The sequence below is a fragment of the Anas acuta genome, chromosome 15 (genome assembly GCF_963932015.1).
Source record: "Anas acuta chromosome 15, bAnaAcu1.1, whole genome shotgun sequence".
Taxonomy (NCBI): Eukaryota; Metazoa; Chordata; class Aves; order Anseriformes; family Anatidae; genus Anas; species Anas acuta.
The window spans coordinates 9,658,555-9,682,549 of record NC_088993.1 but is presented as its reverse complement, the minus strand read 5'-3'; the positions used below and the strand labels follow the sequence as shown (position 1 = coordinate 9,682,549).

General features: G+C 45.4%; 1 long non-coding RNA gene across 1 annotated transcript in view; it reads left to right on the top strand.

The window, feature by feature from the left end:
- The first annotated feature begins 482 nt into the window (after positions 1 to 482).
- Positions 483 to 23,995, top strand: part of LOC137865130 (uncharacterized) — a 112,962-nt gene continuing 89,449 nt past the window's right edge. The window contains exon 1 of the long non-coding RNA XR_011101763.1: positions 483 to 615. This is a non-coding gene — a long non-coding RNA (uncharacterized lncRNA). The remainder of the gene's footprint in view (positions 616 to 23,995) is intronic.

The following is a 23,995-nucleotide window of genomic DNA, read 5'->3' as shown; positions in this document are numbered from 1 at the left end:
TATGCAGACAGCAGATGCAATACAGATTTAGGGACTGACTGCAGTAAATAAAAGGCTGACAGGGCCCAGCCAGATGCAATAAACACTTCAGCACTTCATTGCTATTGCACCAACATGCAAACTTTAGGTCCTAATCCCAGTGGTAAATGCTCTGATATCAGTATTAAAAGTAGCACTGCCCAAACCACAAGTTTTGGGTGCCAGCAAGCAGAATTGAGCCTTAATGGTGCCCTTGTCCCAGGGTAAATGTATACAGCACAGACACACTCGTTCTCCAGGCTCCATGTGGTGAGACTGTGTGAGAAACCTCCTGTGTCACAGGTTGGCTCTGTCCCTTCCACCAAGCTTCACCTGGAGCAAATACATAGTGCTGGGGTAATCAGTGGTTGTGGAGCCTTACTACCTGGCTGTTAAGTGGGATTTGACCCCGCACCTGTAGGGCCTCGTTATGCTGGGGGAGGTGCTAATGAGAGCTGTGCCCTCACCTGGGCCGTGGCTGCTCTGAGGGGCGAGGAGGAAAGCTGCCCTGAGGGGACGGGGAGCTTTCTGGGCCTGGGATGCGATCACAGGGCTTCATCCTGTGAGGTATGGCAGTGCAGGCTGTGACCAGCACAGGTGAGTGATCTGGGGGCTGCTGCAGCCACTGCTTTGTGGTGGGGAAGAGAGGAGCCGGGAGGGGAAAGGGCTCGCGTGGCTGTGAGGGAGCGGTGTGGCGCAAGATGGCGGGGGAAGGCGGTGTTCCTCTTGGTTACTCCTGCTTGCTCCTTCAGGTGAAGATCTTGGCTTTCTGGAAGGCTGGAGCCTCATTTAGTTCTTTATGTACATAATTATGTTTGGAGGATGGCTGTTGGCTTTTGTGAGCATGTTTTCAGGTGCTATTAGGCGCTGGCTCTCCCTGGCTGGGCCTGAACAGGTACCACAGGGTAGCAGTGCTGGGCCTCGAGTCCTGGTGGTGGCTGCTCTAGTGACACCCTGCTGGGCTGGCCCCCTGGCTGTATGTGGAGCTCTGGCCCAGGGGGTGTTGTGTTGCCTTGGCTTAGTTGCTTTTGTGATGAAAAATTCAAACCGTGGCAACATGGTGTGAGAGAAAATGTTACAGCCTGGCTTTTGGGGAAGGGTGTGGAGGAGGGCTGAGATCCTTGGTGCTCCTGTGGGTAAAAGGACAACCAAGGAGAACAGGGTCTCTCTTTTTTTTTTTTTTTTTTTTTTTTTTCTTTAGTGATGCAGCTAATGCATTTTTGCCAGTTGGTGTTGATATATTTCACATACCTGTGTTGGCCAAAACAGAGCTTTAATAATAGACACACTTTCTGCCTGAAGGTTGCTGTGCTTATATAAAGCTGTTGCTGAGTTTCCAGTGGTGATGCAGCCTCTTGGCATAACGTAAGATCTGACTGGGTATCGGAAATCTAACGCATTTAGGTCCCTGTCTGCCATCACAGATGGTATCACCTGGCTCTTTGGTATGTACAAGTGATCAGCTCGGCCTTGGTGTAAAGCCCTGTGTTGGTGAGAGGGATGCTCCTTGGGGTGCTGTGGCAGGATACGAGGTGTCCTGCCCCAGAGGACACCCCTGCTTACCCCCTTCCCTGTGTGGATTCAGTAAGTACTTGTGGTACTTAGCAGCAGTAGGGCCGTTAACCCAAATATTCTGGCTAAACTCCAGTCTGCTGAATTGCATTTTGCCCTTTCACCAAAATATTCCTGATGAAAATTCAGGTGTAGAAAATCTTCCTCTCCTAAACAGCATTTAGTGCTGGAGATGAAATCCCATTTATTTAGGAACCTGAAACTGGGTTTAGGGACGTAACGCAAAATGGCGCCTTCAAAACACGTGCCCAGAGTCCTCCTGAGCAGCCCCAGGCTGCAGAATGTGGTTCTCTCACCCTTCTGTGAATTTCTCATATTCCTTTATTAATAACAAACCTCTTAAAAATCTGTTTTAAGCTTATTACTTGCAGCAAATAAAAATACTTCACGCAAAAAGGAAACAGATGGTCCTGAATGTTGAAGATCTGTTTGAAATGTATTTTCAGCCCACTGTCTGGAACTTGTCTCGAGTTGTAAAGGAATCGAAGTTTAATTATAAGCTCTGCAATGCTAACACTGTAACCAGGGGATTCTCTCATACTGGCTTTGCGTATCTGGGTAATTAATTATTTTATGCTATTCACATTCTTGTTAGAGGAAAATATGCATTTGTTAGAAGGAAAATAACTCCGGGGTTGGGGGCTTCCCCTCTGGGACTAGATTGTTCTATGTTTGAGTTGAGGAGTTCTGTAGTTAAACTGGAGCAGACAGGATGTGCACTATCTGGGCTGACCTGGCATCCTACCAGTAGATGGTTCCTACCAACTTTGCACTTACGTTTTGGAGCAGAAGCTGGGAGGTGGTGCGAAGAGGCTCAGCCTGCAGCTTTTCCCTTGTGCTGTATGCTGCAGGACCAGCTCTGGTAGCCTGTGGTGTCTGAGTAATTCTCATTTCTCTGAACTTCAAGCTGTATTTGGGAAAGTGCAGGCTTTAAGCAGAAGCAATGGTTATGGTTTTTCTTCTACAGGGACACCTCAGGAGGTTAATTCTGTCTGTGTTATTCAGACTCCTCAGTTCCTGCCGGCACATCATCTGGTTTTCAGAGTCATTGTCCTGATTCCAGCTGAAACCCAATATGGTCCTGTTAAAAAAATAAATAAACAACACAAACCAACCATGCACACACAAAAACCCATGCAGCTGTTGTCATCTAGACCTTGGGGACAGCATCCATGGGGGACCTTAGCCCATTTCTTAAAATAAGAATATTAAAAAGGTTGTCACCAAATTATTTTGGTCAGGAGATAACTCATGAATCTGACTTCTTGACATGTGAAAGGATTGCAAGCAACTGGCAAGTGGGTTGTGTAAGTGATGCTGCTGTTCCTTACGGCCGGGCTGCTGTACGCTCACACCGAGTGTTTGGTGACCTGGGGTGGTGATGCTTTTCTGCCAGGTTGTAGGCAGCCTTTGTAGTGGTACAACAGCAGAGGGTGAATAACAGGCATCTGTATGAAGCTTTAAATGTATCATTTAAGGAATTACAGACAGCTGAATTTATATTTGCAAAACACCAGTGACTGGTAGGCAAACACCTATAACTAAAAAAAAAAGTTGTAGATTAATGGGTTTTACTTTAGAAATTAATGACTTATGTGTAGAATTTTTATGTAATGTATTTTTGTAGAAATCTTATTTTTGCCTAAAATCTAGGACTTGTTTTTTCTCACTTCCTCCCCTCATCCTTTCACAGGAAAAGTTGGAATAGCTATAAAAAGTGGGGGTCTATGGAGGAGGCATTCTCGGCTTCTTTCTTCTAAAGTTATGGAGAAAGAAAAGATCAAGCAAGGTTTCTGATCAAATTTTTCTACCAGCTTTGCTTCTTTAACTGAAAAATAATGAAAAGTGAACAGTACTTTAAAAAGTATCAGAATGAAATCTTTTGTTTCCTACATTCAGAATTGTCTCCCCTAAAAAGGTGACAGATTTCTAACCTTGAAAACATTAGAGGTTCCCCATGTCCCCAAGGGCCCTTCTTGCCTTCTCTTTCCCTCCCTGCCAAAAGTCGAGCCAGCTCTAGCATCGTACCCAGGTGATCAGTAAGATTTCTCAAGGTTGCTCTCTTTAGAAGAGGCGGTATTGCTGGATGTTTTTTGTTTGTTTCCTGCTTGTTTGTTTTTGCTTAGGACATAGAAATGCAAAATAAGCTAACATATCCTGTCTTATCCTCGAGGAAAAGTAAATCCAAACAAACTGGATGGCTTTGAGTTTCTGCCTTGCTGAGACGAACTGTTCTTACACGTCTGCCCTTGGCTCACTGGGCTGCGCCCATGGGCAGAGCAGGGGCCGTGCTTGGGATGGGGGTCTGGTAGGTTCACTGGTGCCTCACTCCCACTGTGGAGTGGCTTTGCAGCTTGGCTTTTTGAGGGTTTTTAGCTTCTGCTGAAGGACCATGAAGCATTTTGCATCTTTAGTTATTCCAGCTGCCCCAGGGAAGGGAGAGGAATGGTGTGACACCGACAGGGGGTTTGGCAGAGCTTTTGGCATGGTCTCCATGGTTAATGCATTCCTTTTCCAGGGCTCATCCATGTTCTTCAGGGTTTTGCTCACCAAAACATGTGATTATTCCATTTACAGCACAGGCACTCCGTGCATGTCCTTCTGCATCCCTGTTTCACATTTCTATTAATGTTTCCCTCTGTTAATTTTCAAGTAACCATAAAATGTGGTCTTGGGAGGACCCTCAACTTCTCCTAACAGTGGCTGCTGCTCTCCCCAGGAGTGTACAAAGCCATGGGGCCAGGACTCCACAAGTCCAGGGCAGTATGGGGGCTGGAGGAGACATCTCTTCAAGCCACTGGGTAGGGTGTCAAGTCTTCTCTTGGCAGATACCTATCAAGCAAACTGATTCTGGCTGTTGTTCTTGCACTTCTTGCTGACCATGAGAGCCCAGCCCACCGGTGTGGAGGTGCAACAGCCTCCAGCCCTGCCTCTTCTCTGGTCACCGGGTTGCTCGCCTGACTGTTCAGCTTTCTGTGCACCTTGGCATGGTGCGGTGCTTTAACCTGCCTGCTAACTGTGACTCACAGTTGGAGCTGACAGATAACAAGTACTTGTGGAAAAACTCACCATCTGTCTCCCCCGAGGAGGCTCAGGATCCTGGAGCGGGAGTTTGGGGATGTCTGAGCCACTGCTGAGTGCCTGCCCGGGCAGATAAAGGCACTGGAGGTGGGGTGTCGGTGACAGAATTTCTTTGAGTTAAATCGGGTTTGACTGAGTGTGAAACTATACCATCATCTGATGCCTGGTTTTCCACTTCCTGATTTCTTCATCAGAGAGCACTTTTTGTAAGTGCTAAACTAGAAATCCATACAACTTACTTCAGTAGAATTCAGAAAGTGTGTGTGTGTATATATGTGTATATATACATGTATAAAGTGCAAAATTTACAGGTAATAATTCTTACTCCTTCCAGTTTATCTGTAACATCTTGTCACGTTGCAGTGCAACAGTTATTTTTGGAGTCCCAGGCCTGAAACTGGGCTCAGAGGTGCCTGGTGCAGTTCAGAGGCATGGGATGCACTGGGGATGTTGGAATGCCTTCTTGTGGAGGAGTAGTAGGCTCCTTATGTGGTGGTTTTTAAAGTGTGAGCTTTGAAGGACATTTCCTTCAAGGTTCAAAGTTAAGCAATGATAAGTAATTATATTATGGCTCTCAGCAATGTAAGTCTAAAGCAAGCTGCAGTGCAAAGTCGCAGCCCAGTCAGCTTTTTAGCTCTTAACAATATTTCAGTGTGCTTATTGTTCCAAAAGATGGATTTTCTCCTGCCTCCCAATCAACATGTAACCTGAAAACACACTTTGGACCTTTTCTGATGTAGATTAACGTACCAGGAATGGTATTTTATGAAAATACAGGAAATGAACCAAGAACACTTTTCTAATCACAAAATATGCTGCTTTTGCTTTACATGTCACCCACCCCTTGCCTGGTGGTATTTGTGCTTGCGTTTGGCTGTGTGAGCTAGGAGCACATGTAGCAGTTTCCCTACTGACCGTGTTGCAGCCAGTTTCTTCCTGAACATGCAGCTTATTGTTCTCCAGATGTAATTAGACCAAGTGTTATGACAGTTGGTAGGATTACAGCACTTTGATAAATGACTTGTTTCTTAGAAGGGAAGGCTTGTGAAAACACGACCATTCATCTAATTTCTCGTTCATTTCCTCTGCCCAACTTTCTTCTTGAAAATGTACACGTGGAATTAGATGTATCCTCAAGGAGAGATTGGGGTGTTTCCCGCCGCCTGTGGCTCTGTCCCGTTGAGTGCCAGCCCTGCATTTGAGCATATCAGCTCTTCTCCTCAACTGGGTGTTGGTTACAAACTTGATAAGAGTGCTCTCATCAGCTTCCGCTTGTCTCCGATAAAGGTATGGAAGAGGGCAGGTTTCAATACAGACCCCTGTAGTACCCTGCTTGACGGGCTTCCAGGTGCTCAGTAACTCCTACCCCTGAGCCTGACCATCCAACTGGCTTCTTACCCATCTAGTTGCTATCCAGACTGGCATCCAGACTGCGCCTTGAGTTGTATAAAAGATTGCGGGAGATGGTGTTGAAAGGGAGAAGTTGTGAAAGTCAAGGTAAATGACATCCACAGCTCCAGTCATTCTTCCAGAGCAGGCAGCTGGGTTGGTGAGGCACAATTTGCCTCATCTGCAATGAGTGGTTCCAGCTGCTGCCTTCAAGCCCGGTCCAAGAGGAGCCGTTCCATGACGTTCTCACCAACAAAGGCAAAGCTGGCTGTCCCCAGACTCTCTTCTTGACCTTTTCTGAAGCCGGGTGCCATGCTTGTTTTTGTCTGGTCATTGGGATCTCCCTCAGTCATGACAACATCTCTAAGATGACAAAAGTGGCCTAGCTGTGACATCAGCCTATTTTCTTGGCACCTGTGAGGAAACTGTGCTGTGTGCCAAGGGAAAAGGTTTTGTCTTTAAGCACAAAGTCACCTTCCACAAGGTTTTGATGACTGATTCTTAATTGTTAACGTAGGTTAACAATTGTTAACGTAGGTTAACAAGGTTGCTATGCTGAAGCTGTAGTGTGGTTGCAATGTCATTTGGATACAGCTGCTTTTCCAAGTTGGCTGGAGCTGAGCAGGAGGGCTTCCCTGTGAAGTTCTATACACTGTGTTGATCATTTATCTATTTTCTGAGTAATTTGTGTGTCAGAGCTCAAGACAGTAGCTTTCCAGAGGCTTGAACAATGGTGACTATCCATTCCACTTTACAGCATATTTTTTAATCTGAAATTGGGTTTTAGGCTTTCCCCCTGTTGAGCTGTGTGACTGATCTTAAAAGCTTCTTGATGTATTACCCAGGCCTATTAGATTCTGCTAGACCTCTCCATCACCACGAATTGATTTCCCCCTCTACCCCTCCTTAATGCTTGAACTCAGAAGGCCCTTAGGGCTTCGGGCTTAATTAAAAATTAAATTTACAGATCATTTCTCAAATCATCCCTTAAGCAGCCAGTAATAATGATCACTTCTGAGTGGTGTGTGTCACTGTCATTTTAATGTGCCATGTTGTAAATAGTAATGTGTCCCCTCTGTGAACCCTGCGCGAAGCAAGCTGCCCTCTGATGCTTTCTGGTTGTTTATAAGATGAACATTGGTGTGCTTGGAGTCTGGGGGATCCGTTACAATCTCCATCCTCGGTCTGGCAGAACGTGCTGCTTAGACCTGCTCATGCCACTTGTTTCTTGTCCTGTGTTTAGGAACACTTCTTTTTGTTTTGAAAACTATTTTCATCTCGCCCCATTGTTTCCCGATATTTTTCTCCTACTCGCTAAGATACTCAGCTTCTTAAAATTCTTGTCTTTCCAGTTGAAAGGAAATTCATGTTTTATGAAGGGAGTCGGAAAAGCTGCCAATCCAAACTGGTACAAAAGGTTCCTGCTGTGATGCTTCGTGGTAAACACGGCGCTGCGAGGCTGTCAGGTACTTCAGTGTTACAGGTGGCTGAGTTCATTGCAAACAGGTCACCCAACACCAAGCTCCCTCTTATGAGAGTTCTTTATAAGCCAATCCACTAATGGCTCTGTTTGAAAGCCTTTATTGCATAATTTGCCTGCATTTATTTAATCTGTGAGGAATCTGCCAAGAGCTTTCTCTGATTATTTGCTATTCATGCTATGCAATTGATCGCATAAAGCAGTTGCTCTATCTGCCTTTTTCCTTTAGTTTGTATGTTTTGAAATAGAGAATTAACATTAATGAGTGGTGAATGCTTTTGCTGATGCACAAGCCTCTTTGTCCTCATGCAGCATAGGTGTTTGTACGAAGCTGCTTCCAGGCATTTGAGCGATAGCACATGAGTGGTTCCTGCTCCACTGTAGGCTCACATAAATGAGACATTCAGGGTCTGGATCTTCGTGTTTGCTTTTTCACTAGATAAGTGTGTTTCCCTTTGTATATTTACTTACCCTCTCAATTCCATGTTGCATTTATTTTTGTTTACTTTATATTTTCTAATCTTTTTCATCCATCATTCTGAAAGGCATGTACCGTAATATTGTTTACTCCAACTTTTGAGTTAAACATGTCTTTACCTATCCCAACCTCAGTAATATTACTTGAGTCTGGAAAAGGCTTGTGCCTGTGGTTTTTGATTTACCCAACTCAGACATCTGTGTTCCTTCAGCATTTTAGGAAGCTGTCTGTGCTGGGTCATGCCTTTTGAGCTGGTGTCAGTGGACGTGTCCAACAGTATCAGCCCCAGTAAGGGCTGCGTTGTATTGGTCTGATCTGTGGCTCAAGTGTGCTGCTCTGTCTTCTGCCTCCAAGTACTGCTCTGTTCTATTTCCAGCTAGGTTTTTATTCATTTAACTCTTAAAAGAAGGGTTGATTGGAAGGCTGTCTTGGGGAGGATTTAGCCTAGAGAGAGTTTTCCAGATTGGCTGCACCAATGTTGAATTAGAATGGGGATGAGCACTTACCAGCTCTGCAAGTGGTCTCTGAGCTGAAGCCCTGCAGTGATGGTGAAGAACAGGTTCAAGAAAAAAAATCCCTTTTTGCCGGAGTTGTGAGTAGGTTACTAATTGTTTGAATTACTCCAGCAAAAGCCCCTTGTACTCCAAGAAGCATCACTAAAGGATAAGCTAGCAACAGTGCCCCAGCTGAGCTGCTGAACCATCAACCAGAGCTCCTGAAGCGATGCTGCCTGTTTGTGCCTGCGTGAAACAGCTGTTTGGCTGTGGCGTCAAAGGAGAGGCAATCCTCCAGGTTCTGGGGCGGGGTGGTAGGGGGGCAGTTAATGCTGTCTAGGGTGTATCATAACAGCTGTTGGGCACAGTCAGAGCAGCTTTAAAGCAGCAGCTTGCATCTGCTGAGATTTACAGAACCCTAAAATGTTCCCAGTGGAAGTTTGGGCTCCTGCCTGAAGCAAGAGGGTCTTTGACTACCCCCTGGAAACAGCCCAGGGACACTCCTCTCTGCTGACCACGGTTGGTCTGAGCAATGCACAGCTCCTGATCCTGGTGCTGTTGGGGCTGAGAGGATGTGGTGGGGCACTAGGTGAGCGCTGTCCCACAGCCAGGGGTTGCTGAAGCTCCTCTGCCAGATCATCCTGAAGGGACAGAGAGAGCTGAGAAGCGATGGAGTAGCACGAGGACAAAGAAAAATGTTTGTGGTTCCTGTCTCAGATATACTATTGATATCCTGTACTACAGAGCAGCATCTCAGTGCTCAGCCCCTGCAGTGGCATGGGGTTTGACTAAGAGGCACGGTGTCATTAATCTTCTGTTGGTAATTAGCTTTTTTTCTCCTTTTTTTAATTTCCTTTATGGATGTGCAGGACAAACTGTTAGTGCTTCCAGCCGCAGCAGTACTTGTTTAACCGCGTGCCATGGCTGTACCCGTGTCAGGCTCCTGATGAGCATGTGGGCAGGTGACCTCGGGGCTTTCTCGCAGCTCACGCTGTCGTAACGGATAGAGTTGGAGGCATCTCTTGCATCATTGGCTTGTTTTTCCTTGTTCTCTCCCTTTTCCCTCACTTATGAATGCGAGTGCATGAAAAGTAATCTCTCCTGATCCCAGCAAACTCCAGGGGGTCATGAATTAATAGCAAAGGTTATTGGGGTGGCAACTTAGTTGATGCAGTGTTGTTTGAACTTGCTCATTTGATGTTGCCTGTGGAAGGCAGGAGAGCAGTGTCCCTGCAGCTGCCCTCACCCGAGGCAGGCTGAGCATGTCTGCAGGCTCTGGTTTTCATTCTTTATTTTTCTTAGGTGGCTCAGGCCAGCACTGCCCATGGATTGCCTTTGCTAACCCCTCTAGCATCTTGCCAGGGATGGATCCGTATCACGGGGCTGCCATTTGCAGCAGTGCCCACCAACCCCACCACCCTGCGCTTGGTGCGAGTGCGAGGTGGAGGAAAAGCCCTGCTGTGGGCAGTTTGCCTGCCCACACCCAGGAGGGGCAAGGGCCCCTGCTGGACTTGTCTGCGTGACCTTAAATAGCAGCCCGCCTATCAGTGCTCTCCAGATGTGTGTTATTTCCTAGAGTGCTGACGTGTGGCGGAACAGCCCAGAAACATCTGATTGCCTGCAAAAGAGAGAAACTGTAGATTGTAGGTGCTCTGGAACTATCCGAAAGTAAATTTGGTCTGTGTAACTGCAGAAGATTATTGAATGCATCTAGAAATGATACCTTTGAGGCTCCCGTGTTACCTTGACCGAACATTTCTTGTGTGTCTTGGGCCTGGTTCAGCCCCAAGGGCACTTGTACACAGCTAAAGTGCCATCAGTTCAAAATTGCATTGCACCTGAGATGTCCTCCCTCTTGCTCTGCCTTGTAAGATCCTCGTTTCTCCTCGTTTGATGAACTGACCAAAATGTGATTGGCAACCAAGCTCTGAAGCTAGGCAAGTTTCCCTCGGAAAACATCCCAGTCCCCCCAGGACTGATGGTTGGGCAGCCCTGCTCTGTCAGCAGCCTCTGCTCAGGTGGGCTGGAGGCGCTTTGCAGGGAAGCAAGAAAGAAGCTGGTAGTGTGAAACCACAGAAATGCAAAGAAACAAACGTGTATGTGTATAGTTAACAAACAGAACTAAACTTTTTTGTTTTCTTCTGCCTTCTAATGTGTCTCCTGTCGATCCACATGCCACCAGTCCCACTTGGAAACCCAGTTCCAACTGTTCTAGTTGTGTAAATGTGTTTGTTTGATGTAGCTGTTTAGGAGGAAAACATTGAAGTAGCCCCTGTAACATGCTGCCGTGCTCTGTGTCCAGTGCCCCTCGGCTCTGCTGGAGCAAGATAAGCGAAGCCGCCCCTTCATGCTGCCAGCAGAGCTCAGGCGGCCGTCCCGGGGGCCTGTGTCGCCAGCAGCAGCTTGTGCTTGTCCCACTGAGCCTTGTGTCTCTCATCCAAGCTTGTTTTCTTCCTACTGACTTTAAGTAAATCAGCTGCTACTCTTTTTCCTTCATCCCTTGGAGAGAGAAAAAAAGAAAAGAGGAAAGAAAGGATAAGAACTAGCTTAGAAACTGTTGTATGTGCGAATGCAATTTCTAAGCAGAGTTTTTCTTGCTGTTCTGCCTGCTGTACCAGCATGGTGCTCCCAACAGCCCCTCTGTGTATGGGGCAGTCCTCCCTCCGCCTGATGAGGGTCAGGTCCTACCTGAAACTGCAGGGAGGTGCAGCCAAAGCCTAGTGCAGCAGGTGGGGAAAGTGTCTCTGGTTTTCTCTATTTTTATTGAATGCCACTGGTGGCTTGGTTATTGCTCAGCCACAGCGACGTTGCTGCTTAATTTATACGGCTTCAGTCCTTCTTGCTCCTGTGCAGCTTGAGTGCAGCCGTTACAAAAGCCATCTGCAGCTCGTGCCTTTATTTCTTGGGTTTCTAGGCTGGCAGATGGCATGGACAAAAAAAGAGCCTTCCTCTGTCTAAATTAAGCAATAACACATCAACTTCCAATCACATTCTTCTTATCACCTCGTGATCACGCTTTCCTGAAATCCCTGCTTCCAGAGCTAAGCATGATGGATGCTTCTCAGCCTTACGGTTTGCATCTGCAAGAAGTCTCCGTGCCACCAGCCCTGAAAGTATATTTCAAGAAACTGCACACCTGTCCTTGCCTCCCACCTCCTGGTTTGCAGCAGCTCTGCTCAGCCAGCCATTTGTTGCTGCTAAAATAAAACACTGGCAGATCGCTGCTTGGGGTAGGGGCTGGAGCTGACATGCTGCCGGCTGAATGGGTTCGCTCCCCTTCGGTGTAAGTTTGGGGAGCACTGCAGTTCTGAAATCTCATTTTAGAGGTTTTTTATCTTGTCATGATAGAAAAAAAATATATATATATAAAAATGACTCTGTTCAGTTAGGGATTTCTTTTCTTTTGACCTGCCAGTTTATTACGGTTTCCTTGTTTGGCCTAATTAAAGCACTGCGTGTAGCAGCTTGTTAGTCTGAGCTCCGTCCCTGCATCGCTCCGGGTCATGCATCTTCGCTGATCACTTTAGCAGCAAGAGTGGCCCTGGGCGAATACTTTGTAGCAAATCACTTGACTGACTGAACATCGCCTCCTTTCTTGGTTTATGAATTGTCTGTGGCAGAATTTTTGTTTTCCCAGGCTTGTTACTGTAATGATTTCCCAGCTAATTCCTGCAAATAATTTTTGGGCTGGGGTTTCTCAACCAGGGTTCCTTGTGACTTGGTGTTCCCCAGTCAAGCTGCTCCAACTGGACCTGGAATTTACATAAGATGCTTCTCTTTCTATTGAATGAGTGCAACCAACTTCAACATTAAAATTTAATGCATAAATTCTTGGGTGTTGTAGGTGTTTTAGTCCTTCCAGTTTACTAAATGTTTGCATGTGGAAGTTGAACAAAAATAATAGAAACTAATTACAGGAAAATGTCTCTTATTCCTGGCTATTTTGTGTTGTATACTTTTTTATGATGTTCCCTTAGTTCCCACCTGTCCCCAGCTGCTTCTGCCTGCCTTCATCAGCTTGGGCCACTCCGTGCCCCCCAGCGAGATGGCATCTTGCCCCCAGAGGAGGCGTTTCCTGTGCAGGAGAGGGAATAACGTCACTGTGTAAGTGAAGACAAGCGCTTCGTTAGCTCTGCGCGATGCTCTAATGGAAAAACATGCTGGCTATTTTCTGCTCTTTCCTCAAAAGTTGATATGCTGGGAAATTGTAAGCAAGTAGTGACAGGTGACTCATTTATTTTTGTCAGCTTAGCAACAAAGGCTGCCCTTTGCCACCGCGTTGGTTTGTTATGGCAGTGTGTTGGCTGATACTGAAACTCATCAGGATTTTTAATATATCTTACTGATACAGCATCATGGCTGTGCAACTGCATTCCTCTTTTTTTTTTCTTCTAAAATGATTTCATTTCTAGCTTCTTCCCATTACTTCCTTAATCTTCTACATCTACAGGCATGTGCACACCGCTTTCCTGAGGTACTTCTGCTAGCCTAAGGGTAGCAGTTTTGAGGCTCATCGGATCATTACTGCCTTCTACCTCCTTTTACAACCTGAAGTGGAAGGGGAAATGGGAGAGGAATAGTGATAAGTTTTTTATTTTTATTTCTTCTGGAAGATGTGATGTGCCATTGCCAGAAATGATTGGGAGTGACGTGCCAGCAAGCTGCTGAACGTGTCAGTTAGCAAATACTGTCAAAGTTAGGAAATGCCTGGAGCAGTGACAACACCGAACCCTGTGCCATCCTGCCCAGGCTGGCGTGAACCCAGGCAGCCTGAGCAGCGCCGTGGGAAGCAGGGAGCTCAGCGTGGACATCCCCTGTGTCATCGCCCACCTGCAGGGGAGACCGGAGCTCTGCTGGTGGAGGGATGCCTGGGAACAGGTCCAGCTCTGCTCTTAGAGGGGCTGGAAAAGTGTTTGTTTGGTTTTAATTACATTGCATATGCATCCCCCACGTAACTTGCTGCTCCCATAGCATAAGAGAAAATCATTCTTTTGACCTTCTGCTGCTGTCACCTAATGCTGGGGTGAGCCCGGGGGCAGCAGGATTTGCCAGGACCACCTGACAGTCGGTCCGGAGCTCGCTGGGTGTTTGACCATGAGCAGTGACACCACAATGGAGGTGCTTCCCACAGCTCTTCTCACTGCTGGAGGTGGATAACAAGCTGCTTGTCTCCTCGTTCATACTGATGAAGCAGCAGTTACTCCTCCAGATGGGCTTTGCTCTGCTGGTGGCTGCACTGAGCTGTGCTGAATCTGGTCCAAAGTTTCTGGGTGTCCCTTGAGCTGGAAGAGGTAACTCACTGCCCTGCCTCCTGATGCTGTGTAGCACGTCGTGTGGCCAAAGCTCTGCTCATCTCAGGTCTGACAGGATCACTTGTTAGAGTTTCTTGTCGCTGCATGGCAGCTGCTTATGGTTGTGGTATGGAAAAAGCCAGGGGACTTGGCAGGCATCACATTGTGCTCGTTGTCGCGTTAAAGGGGTGTAGCTGATTAACCGTTACGGGCCCGTTTGGATTCAGAGTACTGAACCAGTCGGACATTCACCAAAACTGGGGGTCCGTTCGGACATTCACCAAAAACGTAATAACCACCTGGGGGTCCGCTCAGACATTCACCAAAAACGTATTAACCACCTGGGGGTCCGTTCAGACATTCACCAACAATGCATTAACCGTCTGGGGGTCTGGTTAGATTCAGAACACTGAACTATCACGGATAACCACCCTCACCCTAGTTGCATTAATGAGAGCTATCACAATGCAATCAAGTATGGTTTATTACAGCAACAGATAATCAGGTTCTTTTGGATTGCCGGTGATAGTGACTATCTGCAAAAGCAAGCTAGTATGCATGAAATACACAGGTGTTCTAGGTGTGGGTTCTAGGTGTGGGTTCTAGGTGTGGGTTCTAGGTGTGGGTTCTAGGTGTGGGTTCTAGGTGTGGGTTCTAGGTGTGGGTTCTAGGTGTGGGTTCTAGGTGTTACAGGTGCGCAGCCTAGAAATAAACGCGTTAAAAGGATCAAAGACTCTATAGAGATTTATAAGCAAATATTCAGATCTCACCCAAAGGCGTCCCAATGGGGGGGGAAGAGAGGCTCAGCCCGTCGACTGATCCCAGGAGTCAGGAGGTCCTAAGGATGTTGTATGTCCTCGGGATGGTATCTCCCCTGACGATGGTATCTTCCCTAACATCCCCTCTCTCTTGGGCCAATTTATATTATTTTCTATCTTTTAGGTGGAGCTTGAGTGGCTCTAGTCAAGCATATCTTAGTTATGATTGGTGTAAAGTTTTCCCGTTTCCGTTTAAAGTAATAGGCTCCGAGAAATTCAGGGCGCATGCTCAGTGAGGGGTGGTCGCACCTTGGAGGCGGGTAGCTTTTGGGATGGAGGTGTGTTTTGGTATTATAATGATATTATAATGAGCAAAAAGTACACTAGGGTACAGCATTTGTCAAAACATGACAGGTCTTTGGCTTAGGGTGGCAAAAAGTGCAGCTTTGTGCACAAGAACAATCGAGGCCCCACCTGATTACAGAGCCTAGCCGTGGTGTCTCCACTCCACTCTACGCTCCGTGGTGTTCCTTAGGGCTAGCACACCAAGTTTCCCCAGCGCGATAGCATCTAAGGTTGGGAGCCTAGGGAATGCTCAGATAATGCAGTTATGCCCTACCCTGAAAGCCTCTTCAATGCTGTACCTTTTCCTTAAAAGTGTGAATGTTAGTTTTATTTTCCTAGTTACTTCAGGCATTTACACCACACTCGTCTCTGTGTATTTTGAGTGTGTTAATGCGAACAAGCACAGCAGTGGTCTTGGAGGGTATTGGTTGTGTGTTCTCCTTGCACACCGCTTTTCAGTGAAGAGGATAAGGAAACACTTCTGTGGCCTTTGACCTTCACATAGCTAAAAGCTGCTGAATCCCTTACTTATTTTCAGCAAAGGTGCTGGGAACTTTCTTTTCCTACATGTTACCAACGCTTACATTGAAACATGTTTTTATTACACATTTCTAGACCCTCTAGCTTCAACAAAGCATTGAATAGTTCACGGATGGCACCACTGCAATTATCTGTCCTCCATGCATTCCTCTTAGCTTTCCGACGCAAACCCCGTGTTAACCATACATCATTATTAGAGTGACTCCATAACACTAATTGACATGGAATGAAATTCAGAGCAGGAAACAGACAGGCTCTAGCATTCACTATGAACAGACTGCAAATTAGTGTTACTGCTGTAAAGGTTAACTGAAATTGAAAACTGTTCTCTTACTACCATGCAAGCTGAATGTTTCCTTTTTTGGGGGAAATAGCCATGATTGGTGCCTAAATAGCAGAGGGGACACAGAGAAGGAGAGCAACTCACCTTGAGGAAATCTCATAGCAATGCATCACTGCTGTATGGTGACACGCCCAGAGAAGCTGTGGCTGTCCCAACCCTGGAAATGTTCAGGGCCAGGCTGGGTGGGGCTGTGGGCAGCCTGGGCTGGTGAGAGGTGTCCCTGCCCCTGGCAGGGGGTTGGAACTGCGTGGTCTTTAAGTTGCCTGCCAGCCTGAACCCTTCTGTGGTTCTGAGACTTTGGACATGCTAAGGAGCATGTGCTCTTTGGATCAGATTAGACCCCCTGTCCTACTGATGGGGATTTCCTTATTTCAGTACTGCGTGCCTACTTGGTGTCTGCCCAAAAAGGTACACAAGGCTGGACGTGCCATGTGTCTGCAGTCAGGTCAGTCTGGGGAGGGAGGTACTTCTATTTCTTAATTTTAAGCCAAAGATTTTTATGACTGAAAGAAAAATATGGAACGGATCTTGACTTTGCAATCTTTATAAAGGTCCTTCTCCCTTTTTCTGATACTCCTCTTGTGTTAAACATTTACTGTAAACACAAGAAGCACTTGTTCAACACTTGTGTTCCCTGGGAATACTAAATTTTGGGTTAGGATTAAGAAGTACTGAATGTTTGGTACTGAAAGCAGACCATAGCAGAATCATCTGCATTATTCAGACTTTCTCATGTGATAATATGGCAATCTTCCCCATGATTATACTACTAGAATTATTTGAAACCTTTTTCCCTTAGTAGCAGTCCATGACAATCCCCCCAAAATCATCTAAAGGATTATTAGCAATATATGTAAGAGCCAATAAAATAGTTATTCCATGACAGAGATGTACATTAGCTTACGTACGATAGATTTTTCTTGCAGAAGCACTAATAACAGGGAAATACCACCTGCTTGTTTTAAATGTACCGGGGGATTTTCCCAGAGCACGTCCAACCTCTTGCCCCTGCGCTTTCCAGTGGCTGCAGCCGCGAGCGCCTCGTCCCCACCCGGCATTGCCGTGTTCCAGCCGCAAGGTGAATTCCCCCGTGGCACGGGGTGTTTCTGATGACACACGCACAGAGCCAGTAAGACCTGATAATATATTGCTTATTAGGATGCATGAAGATGCCGGAGGATGTCCGGCCACACTTTTTTGCTTACGAGGATGTTCAGACAGAGCAGTGGAAAAGCTGAGTGGACACTTCATTAATGACTATGTACTTGTGAGAGCAGACTTAGGAAAGCAGAGAAGTGCTGTGCAAATGGTTCATTAATTTTGCTTTAAATGAACCAGAGGGTAGGAAACTGACTATTGGTGACTAAAATAATTTGACCAGGAGAAACATGAACACAGAAAAACCTTTTCACCTTATATGAAAAAGGTACATGCATTAGAAAGATCAGCAGAAATGCTGCCACTCCCTAGGAACCTCTCATTTTTTCTTTCTGCAGGCTCCTAGCTTGCCCATCAGTTGATGCAATGTAGCAGGAGCCCTTCAGAGGTTTGACCCCACTTGGTGAAATGAACCAAATCTGTTTTGCTCGCTGACGAATTACACTGCTGCAGAAAGAAGGTATGGGTCCTGGAGCAATGAAAGGTTCTGCTTTTTTTCCTTCTTTCTGCAGAAGGTGGTACGTGGAAGTCAAAGCATGGTGTGAATTCCTTTCAGGTTAAATTCCTGTTTCTGTCATGTTCTTTAGTAGGAAGTTTTCTAAGGTATTGAGCTCAACATGAATGTGGCCAAATTCTGTCATCATTTAACTTGACAATGAAATACCTTTTTGTTTATAACTTTGAATTTAATGTTAATTCTGCATCACCTGCAGAAAACATAAGAAATGTGTTGTCTGCTTCCCAGCCTACTAGATAGGTGTCATGTCCAAGAATGCTCTCAGGGTAGTCATTTCCAGCTCAGAAATACGTACAAAATAATGTGTAGACTCTTTTTCTGCCAGAAAAAAAAAAAAAAAAAAGAGTACGTTTCACTTCATTTTTTCATTTTTGTCTTCCCTAATACGCATGTCATCACACCAATTAAATAATTTCTCAGTTAAAAAAATAACTTATAGATAGTTTCTCCTGAGCTAAAGCATTTTTTTTCTGTGTGCAAGTGCCTATCTGCACTGTAATCAGCTTGTCTTTGAAGAGCTGTATTTAATCTAACACGATTTCATCCTATGGCTTGCTATCGGCAGGCTGTGTTGTGTGCTGCGTCCCTGCAATTAGGCTACCAGGAAATGTGAAAATAACATAAATATTCAGTGATGAATTTAGGACTGACTTGTTCCAAAATACTGATACTGAATTTCAAAACTGTGAAATGAACGGTTCCCAGGGTCTGACGTTTCCCTAACACCCAGAACATATGTTTTGGTTTAATTCTGAATATCTTTTTTCATTATCAGCAGCTCCCTGGTGTGGGAAGCACCGACCGGGTGAGCACCTAGAGCTTGTTAGGGCACTGTCACCAGTACAAGGCTCCCCCACATCAGGATTTTAATGTCTCTGAAATTCCCCCAGACACCCACACCTTTCTGAAGGCCTAATCCTGACCTGTTTCCAGCTGTGGAGAAAGGAGGCTTTAGTGGCCTTTGTAAATAACTTCATTTGTATTGTGATTGCTTTTAGAAACCCTCCTTGTGGACAAAACCCAACTGTGATGCTCTGGAAACAGCAAGGAGCCAGAAGTGCTGCCCTCAGCCTCGCAGCCCTCCCCCTTGGCTACTGCACTTTGGGCACAGAAACAATACCAAATACCTTTGGCCCTAAAAAATAATAATAAAGTATTCTAGTTTGGGTGCAGTTTTGCACTGAGACATTTTTAACTGAGGGTGAAATATGTTGTCCTTCAGAAGATGGTTTTGTTTACCTCAATCAGTGCTAAAATATTCATTAAAGACATCAGAACTGCTTTTGTATTATGCAAAGAAACTTTGTATTTAGTGTTGTCAGTATGTGTTTGGCATATGAATGTATAATATTGTTAATGCTCAGACACTGCAAATAGTTGCTTTAAAAAAGGATCCCAATGACTTTCTAAAATGTGTATTTGATTTAAAAAAAAAATAAGCTGAGGATTATACCAGCCCTCTGGATAATTTTCATATGAAAGACTGTGGACAAAATCTTTTCTCCCAGGGCTTTTCAGAAGGGCTAAATTAATTTAAATAGAAAATGTGAGATGTAACAAACAAAATAACAAAAACAAAACAAAACCAGCTTCCCCCCCACCTTTCCACTAGTTGTTCTGTCATTGCTTTCTTGTACGAAGGACCTCCCAGCTGGGCTGGTTCTCCCTCGGTGTGCTCTGAAGGAAATACCCACATTGCAGTCTCCCAATACAGTCTTGTCATGCTGGTGGCATTAGTCAAATTTTCCACTGAAGCAAATGCAAAATGTTCTGCAAATTTCACAGAAATGGTTTATAATCCTCAGCCTAAGAAGCTGGGGAATTCCAAATTAAAATTGGCTTTGGACATGCGTGTCAGTAAATGAGGTGGTTAGAGGCACCAGCACCCAGTGCTTGCATCCTCCTGGCAGTTTGTTACTTTGAGCTTTTGTAGCAGAAAATACCTCATCAGATTACAGCAGATTATTATTTTTTTTTAATGGGCTATCGTGAAGTTTCAAGAAGTTTGCATCAGTTCTCTTGTCAGGACGTAAAAGCAAGATTCAGGAATAAATACAAACTATTTGGGCATAGGTAGAGATGGACTTGCCTTCTTTATAACAAAACTACAGTCAAGTATGGAGTAACCAAGTGTAACTGCATCTTGGTAATCTGCTTTGGTTCATTGTACTAAAGAGAAGAAAAGAGCATTGCTTTTGCAACTTAGAACAGTATTGAACGATTTCAGAAGGAGGACTAAAGAAGAGAGGACTTGATACCACTTAATAAGGCCATTCTAAATCAAAATGTTGTTTTTCCCTTGGAATTATTCCATTCCAGTTCTCTGATTTGAGCCTTTGTATTCTTCTATTAGAGATTTAGCTGCTAATAGGATTCTTGAGGTGAAACAGTGGTAAATTTCTATTTTTATTCATCAAGTAGCCTGAGCACATTCTTCTGCTTTTTGTCATCTTCTGCATAGCTCCGTGCAGCTGAGTGCTTTCCTATTCCCCCAACTGCTGTAACTCAGTGTGATGACTTTAAATAATGGGAAGAAATAAAAAAATGATGGAGTTAAGCATATTTGAGTGGAAATAATGTGAAAAATATTATTCAGAGTAGATACAGATCTTAGTTTTAATTTCACCTGTCCATTGCTACATTAAAAAAATGTTCCTTTTATGGCCCAAATCAACAAAATGTCAAACTCCTGATGGGAAATGACCTCACTATTGCCTGAGAATAAGTCAGTGCTGGTCCTGTCCATATATCTCACTAAACAAAATATCCCTTAATGCATCTGTTATGTGAGGATGTTTAAATGTGCTTGATAGCATTTAGTTTTCATTGCTACAGCGTGAAGTTAGAGCTCTGAGTGGTGGAAGAGGACTCTGAGGTGTGAATGGGTAGTAGCAGAAGGCAGCTGGAGGCTCTGCTGCAGTGACCTGTGTGCTGTTGGTGTTACAGGGGAAGGAAGGTGGATTCCTTGCTGCAAGCCTGCAGGTACCTTCCCTGCTTGGGTCATTGAGGCGCGTGTGTGTATGGGGTTTGTTCTGGCAGTTTGCAGATGGACAAATGGGCATAAGGTGCCACAGCAGCTTGGTGATAGATCTCGATGCACCTTCTTCATCTTCCATGTCTATGTACTGCATCTACTCTCTATACTGTTTTGTGGTTGGTTTGCTGCATGGTAAGTTGTGTTTTAAGATGTACTCGCCTGTGGCTGTGGGCTGAGCATGTGTATGTGTGTGTGCGCTGCCAAGCTCAGCCAGACCTCGACCCAAAGAGGCAGGGATGGCAGAAAATGAGCCTCTGTGCAAGGGGAACTTCGTGCTCTGCAAGTGCTGCTTCATGTGAAAAGTGTGGCTGTGCCAGGTTAGAGGATTTTTTTGTTCAACACCTGCATAAATCAGAGGACAAGGATGAATAGCTGTGATTTATGTTTCACATTGCTGTACTCCTGATGCTTTCTGCCGGAGAGGAGTGGCCAAAGCAGGTGATCCATCCAAAGAGGAATTGTGTGCTGCCTGCTGGACCGAGGCCAGGTGCAGCCCTTACCACATCACCTGCTGAAACTGGGAGCACAGCAGTGGTGATGGGCTGATTAACCAGGAGGGATGCTGGTCAGCCTGCTCCTCCAAGGGGTTGCTCTGTGACTGTAGGAAATCATGGCTTGATCTATAAGACCATTAAAAAAGAAATTTTCTTTTCATGTTGCCTGGGATGGCGCTTTTATTGGAGCCTTAACCTAAAGAAGTGCTGCTGCTAAGCAGGCTCCTTCCCGGTCCTCACCTGCATCATCTGCACTCGCTGCCTGACCCTGCCTTTCCAGCACGTAGTGACTCTTTGGAAAAAATACCTCCATTAACAAGATGTGTGCTGGTGTTCTGGAAGTTTCTGCTGTAACCCTTCCTTTCACTGCTTGTTTTGTTGCTTAAATGAAGCTTCACGTTCACAGCAGCTCATAATCCCACGGCAGCACCAGTGTTTAACACATAACCACAACTGTCTTAAGGGTTTTTGCATGAACAGAGCGCTGTACGTTGCTGTTCTCCCTGTGTACACACAGCTTCTCACAGATTTTTGGAGTGGAAGTGAAGTGACATCCGTGTCTTTGGTGGACGTGCAAAGAGAGGAGTTAGTTACATGTTTTTCTAGGTTCTTTATTTCCCAAGCTCTGCTTTTTGAACATTCAGGTGAACTCATGTCTCTTTGAACATCCTTTTCCTTAGATTTCAGAGCGCTGCTGTGCTGGTTCTTCTTTATCTTCCTGCTCCATCAGAGCTCGGCGATGAAGCAGCAACACTTCTGTGACAGCTGCTTACGTTGTCAAAGGAAACTTGTTATGTTGTGCCTCAGCAGAAGGTTCCTGCACTGCACAATTCCTGATTTGCACTTTTTTAATCAGCTCTCAAAGTTCCTGGGGTGTCTTGGCCAACAGCAGTGTTATTTACAGCCTGCCTGCCTCAGGAGCAGGAGATAAAATACTTCTTTTACACCCAGAAGTTGTATGTCTAAACAGAGCAGAAGATGTAATGAGCTTGATACGTTATAATGGGAGAAATGGGTTTCTTCTGCTCCTGACCTGAGTTTCTAATATGCCACAAAAGACTATTAGCATGGCCTCAGTTGAAAATTAGGCTGAGAAAAGATGAGGGAAAAGACTGGTGTCTGTTTCTTCTTCCAGGGGCTCAAACCTGCTGAGCTGCAACCCTGTAGTTGTCCTGAGACCAGGAATGTTGAAGGACCCTCAAAAAGGGAGGGGAACCGAGTCGGGACTGCCTCCCATCGTACAGCATCTCTGCAGGCTGCTTGGCTGTCCCCTGTGTGCCAGGCATTTTTAGTGGCAGAAGAGCAGAGATTTTTGCTGAGTAAGTGGAAGTTCCTTATGATGTAGATGTGAAAGTATTAAATAAAGGCTTTTGACTTACGGGAAAAAACACAAAGGAAGCTGGTAGAAGGAGAGTATCGTCAGTCTGTCTAGGATTTCTGCTAGAATAAGCAGGGAAATTATTAATTGGTGTTCTGGGAGAGGTAATAAAACTTCAACAACCAAAATTAAGTCCTTATCTCTTTGGCAACAGAAAGAGAGGACTACAGAGGTTATATTGGGAAACAATGTCCATGTTCTCTAAATTCAAGTGGCTTCTGAGTGCAGGAACGTTTGCTAGCTCCAGTGCCTAAGTTGCCAGCAGGTATTTTGCACTTGTTAAATCCTCTTCCTTAACTGAAGGGTTGAGGTAGATCACAGCAATAAAGCACACGTGTGGTATGTTCAGGAGAAGCCTAAACGTTTTTTTTAAGCTGTGATAGGTGAATGGTGATTTTTATGCTTTCACATGTAAATTCTGAGCTTTACTAAAAGCTCTAGAAAAACGCACATCCATCTGGCCGCGGCTCTGCCATGCTTCTCTTCACCCTGGATGTCTGCTTCCTCCCTCAGGGTGTTTAACAGGGGCATCCCCCTGCCCTTGCTGGCTTTTTGGTGGTACAGTTCCATGCACAGTAATGAATCGGGACCATTGCTTAGGTTTTGGGTTTGGGAATTAGAGCTTTGAATCTGCATTTTGTAGTGCAGGTCCCTTCTTAACGTGTAGGTTGTGTTGCTGGCCTGGAGCATATCGTTGCTTCCCAACTCTAGGCCTTCCAAGCTGTGATATGGTGCTTGAGATTTTAGGCCATTTAGCTGCAGCACTTTGTGTAAGGGAGGATAGGTTTTCGTCACAGAAGATGCGGGGTTTTCCCACCCTTGTTCCCAGGCGGTGTGTGAGTGTTCTGTGCAGGGCACAGCCTGCTAGCGCGCTCTGATCTGCTGGTTTGCTGCCTTCTGTCCTGGAGGGAACTGCGCTTCTGGAGAGCTAGGGTTATACAAAAATAATGTGCTTCGGGTGTCTGCAGTCAGGAAGATGTGATAGACCATGCTGTGATTATTACTAAGGCACTGGCTTGGAAGCTGGAGTACTCTTAGCTCCAGACAAAAATATTCAGCCGGAGGATTTCCTGTGGCTGCAGTGATGGATGCTGCAGGGGGAAAAATACCCTTCCAGCTCCTTCTCCGGTTACTTGAAAGAGAAGCGTAGAGAAAGAAACCTGGAAATGCTCCTAGAAAAGAAGTTTGAAGGACAGCTATTCTTTAATAGAAAAGTGGAGTGTAAATCACAGTAGGATGACAACCTGCCTCCGTCATTCCCCGCCGATCCTCTTCCAGCAGAAAGGCTGTTGCAGTCAACTGTCTGTCTCTGCAGCGTGTTCGGTGGAACTGTTTTCTGTGTAAAGTGAAGATGGGACACCCGTAATGTGGAGACATTCTGGCAGACAGGACATCAGGAAATGCATATGATGCTCTTGTAATGATGTTTCCTAGTGGCTGCAGCTTTTGTCAAATGAGCACAGAAATCCATCAGTGGTAATATTCCACAAAAGCTCAAATACGGCCAAATGGCGAGGCAGTGGAACACATGGGCTGAATTGGCTGTAGCTTTGAGCTGAGCGTTCAATTTATCTGCTTTGGCAGAAGACGATGAATTTCTGATACTCCTTATCTTTTTGTGA